The sequence below is a fragment of the Pithys albifrons genome, chromosome Z, assembly GCF_047495875.1.
Source record: "Pithys albifrons albifrons isolate INPA30051 chromosome Z, PitAlb_v1, whole genome shotgun sequence".
NCBI lineage: Eukaryota > Metazoa > Chordata > Aves > Passeriformes > Thamnophilidae > Pithys > Pithys albifrons.
In genome coordinates, this window is record NC_092497.1 from 65,209,619 (window position 1) to 65,213,989 (window position 4,371).

Consider the following 4,371-nt stretch of genomic DNA (forward strand, 5'->3'; position numbering starts at 1 on the left):
AGTGGGAGGAGGAGAAAGGGCAAAGCCATTCTTAAAATTTACTAGCTTTGCAAAATTTGTTTTGCAGTTAAGGAAACCCTAAATAAAACAGTAAAATGTGAAGTAAAATAACTTGTCTATATTTTTTAAATTTCACTTTACATTAAAAAAAATATGTGGGCAACAAAGAATTTACTTTGCTCCCTTCTGTCACCTATGCAATGAAAAAGCTAGAAACTTTTAAGAATTAAATTTATCCTAAATACAGGGAGACACTGGTCCAAAAGGTGAAATGTACAAGCTAAGAATAATAGACACTAGAATAAAAATAAAAAGCTTGCACTAAATAAAGATACAAGTTTGTGACACAGCTCAGATTTCCAAAATTGGCCTAAGTAAAAATTTATGGGAGTATTGCTACATCTTCAAAAATCAAAAACTTTATTATCTTTAAACTTAACTTTTAAGCTGTAGGAATTTTTCCAAATGTTCCAGTTGCACCAAACATAGAAAAGGCAATGTATTGCCCAGGTAACAGATTCTTCAGCAATAATTGTGTCATAAAATTACCTGTACTTAACCTCATTGTTAAAGTTGGACTGCTAACCCTTCACCCTGGTGCAAATCACATAGCTCTACAACACAACGCTTGCTGTGACTCGGAATTTGCTTGTTGCTTTACAGAGAAAAAGATAGGTTTATGAAACTAATATATTTTTCTGGCACAGCCACTCTCTGGAGAAATAGGAACAATTCCAGAGAAGGTTTTAGGTAAGAGCTTTCTTAAAATTGTTTAGCCCTCATATTCTTGGAAAAGTACTTATTAAGAGGAAATCCTGCAGATAATAGCTGTTTGTTTATCAGCAGAACAGAAATTAACATCTGTTGTGGTGCACTGATCCCACAAGCAGTGAGATAGTTCAATTTTAGAGCTGGACAGACAAAATTAATTTTTGGCGAAATCAGTTCATCATCTTGATAGTCACGGACCTGGTAAGGGATGATTGTTACTAGGCGACACATCTTTCATCTCAGTCCATCCATGGCAGAGTAATACCCAGATGACTTGAATTTGAAGTGATCGGCTATGCATGAATAATCCTGTGCTCTTTGAACTATTCATCAACAATGTAGTTCATCCCTTGGGGTGAACAGCTCTGATCATAGAATCATAAAATAGTTTGGGTTGGAAGGGACCTTAAAGATCATCTAGTTCTACCCTCTCCAGCCAGGTTGCTCAAAGCCCCATCCAGTCTGCTCTTGAACACTTCCAGGGATGGGACATCCTCCGTTATGCTGGGCAACCTGTTAGGGCACTTCTCACAGTAAAGAATTTCTTCCTAATATCTAATCTAAGCATGCATTGGTTGGCTTGAAGCCAACCCCCCTTGTCCTGTCACTGCATGCCCTGGTAAAAAGTTCCTCTCCAGCCTTCCTGTAGGCTTTGTTAGGTACTGGAGGATGTTGTGAGGTCTCCCTATAGCCTTCTCCAGGCTGAGCAGCCCTGACTTTCAGCCTGTATTCGTAGGAGGAGAGTTGCTCCAGCCCTCTAAGCATCACTGTGGCTCTCCTCTGGACTTGCCCCATCAGGTCCAAATCTTCACCTGGGGGTCCTGGAGCTGGATGCAACCCTCCAGATGGGGTATCATGAGAGTGAAATGGAGGGGCAGAATCACCTCCCTCAACCTGCTGGCCACACTTCTTGCGATGAAGCCCAGCATGTGGCTGGCTTTCTGAGCTGTGAGTCCACATTGCTGAGACATATCAATAATAACCTGATAATGTTCCCTGATAATACTCTAGTCCTGCAACTGCAAAACTTTCTAAACAGGCCCAGCTCCTGTAGTCTCTCCTCATAAGAAAGATGTTCCAGACCCCTTATCATGTTTGTTGCCCTCCGCTGGACCCTTTCCAGTTGCTCCTTGTGTTTCTTCTGACAAGTGAGGAACTGGAGACAGTAAAGAGTATAGTGAGGCAGGCTGTACCCCTGCAGGTAAGAGAGCGCACAGACCCACCTGCAGTCCATGGAGGAGACCCATGCTGGAGCAGATGGATACCCAGAACAAGTCCACAGGAAGCCTGTGCTGGAGCAGGTTCCTGGCAGGGACCTGCAGACTTGTGGAGAGAGGAGTCCATGCTAGAGCAGAGTTCCTGGTAGGACTTGTGACCCTACTGAGGACCCACATGGAAGCTGCTGTTCTTGCAGTTGTGTACCCTGTGGAAAGGGACCCACAGTGGAGCAGGTCATGAAGAACTGTTGCCCATGGGATGGACTCATGCTAGAGAAGTTTTTGGAATACTGTCTGCCATGGGAGAGACCCCACGGAGAGCATGGGAAGGACCCCTCTCCCTGAGCAGCAGCAGAAACGACCTGTGATGAACTGACCATAATCCTGATTCCCCATCTCCCTGCACTGCTTGAGTGGGGGAGAGGTAAAGCCTGGGAAGGAGGGACAGGTGAGGGGAAGACAATTTTAAGATTTATTTTACTTCTTATTATCCTGCTCTGAGTTTGACTGGTAATAAATTCAATTAATTTCCACAAGTCGTGTCTGTTTTTTCTGTGATGGTAATTGGTTTGTGGTCTCTCCCTGTCTTTATCTCAACTCATGAACCTTTCATTATATTTTCATTCCCTGGTCCAGTTGTGGATGGGAGTGATAGAGTGGCTCTGCTGGGCACCTCGTGTCCAGCCAGTGTCAATCCACCACACTTCCTAACAGGAAAGGCTGCCACAGTGTAGACACGAAAAGTGTTTGTAAAATATGCCTTTACCTTACAGCTGCTTTCACTTTTGTAGTAGTTTTCAAACTTTCTTCTGTGATGATGTGAGGGTACTTTGACCACATCTTCTGTGGTTATGTCAGAAAATTCATGTTAACTTGCTGTAGGACAAGTTCTGGAGTAAAAGACATTATGCTGAAAATAAAATTGTTTCAGTCCAAGCCACTGCACTTTACCAAAGGCATGTGACTAGAAGCCAGTGCAATAACTGGGGAAGAATGCAGCAGCAAGTTAGCTAGACCAAAACAGTAAGTACATGGCATTCTTGGGTAATATTTTCAAAATGGTATTTATGTTACTGCCAGAGCATAGATACTCTCTCTTCTCCTTTCCCATGAGTGATATTATTAGTCAAGTGGATTTTGTTTCAAGCCACTGAGGCATAATTCTGCTTTCGCAAGCTCTGACATTCACTTCCCTATTTTTCAGTCATACTCTTGACACAGTAACAGAAGGACAAAAGAAAAAGAAGAACAGCATCAGTTTTCAGAAAACAGAATTCTGCCTATGAGTGGTTTCTCTCTCTCACCCTTGGTGGGATATGTAGAGTTTTTCTTGTGCCTGGCACCATAACATGTGGTTACTGGGAGAGGTAAAAAAAGACACAAAGTGACAGCATTGTATAAAACTAAGTGATGCACTGTATCAGAGCATCTCAACATCCAAACACAACTTTGACAAGATATAAATTGATTTGTGACATTGTTACAAGACAGAGCTATTAAGTCTATTTGTAGCAAATCTGTAGCAATAGATGTTAGGTCTGAGTGCTAATCTCTTTCCTGGAAGAGTAATGTTACATATACACACCAAGAAGAGTGCCTAGAGATATATTCCGTGTGTACTACAGAGTATAGAAATAACTATGTGTGTAGGTAACAGTAAAGGAAACCTTACTTAAACTGGTATGGATCAAGGATATAACCACAAGAAAACAAAGCCCAAAATAAGTTCTTTACACCAGGGTGAATAGTGGCTGGGTGCCCATGGAAGTGAAGTAGCAACCCCTCTGCACAGCTGTACATACAGAGGTAGACTGCGTTTTTGTCCTTTTTCCTCATGTTGTATGTCTGCCAGATTGTCCCCCTTCTTCCCAGTACTGGTTTGACCACACTTCCCTGACAGCCTCCACTGTGCCATTCACACAACAAACATCAGTACTCCTTCCACAGTGAGTGCATGGTGAAAATCTGTAGGGTTCTGGTGAGGAATGATCCATGAGAGGTACCCTGGTGCTTAAGTATGGATGAGGTAGTAGGATTAAGGGTTTGATTCCAATGATGATCACTATATGTCAGTGACACATTCCATTATACAAGATGTAACAGGCTCAGTGGGCTATCCATGTTTGCAGGATGCCTCAGAAGTCACATCATTTGAGAGAAAACCTCCTACTCGTCATCATGCTTCTAACCTGCTACCACTCTGCTCCTTAAAAGTTACATCTTTTTCAATCTTAAATTGTCTCCATACAGAAGAAAAAAAGTTGCTTTAACAAGTATCTGTATAAATGGAGTTATATTCTTTGAACTTTGGATGAATGTAGATATATTCTATAAGTTAAGACTATGATTCTGAGTGGTCATCTCTCAGCACATCAGGACAGAC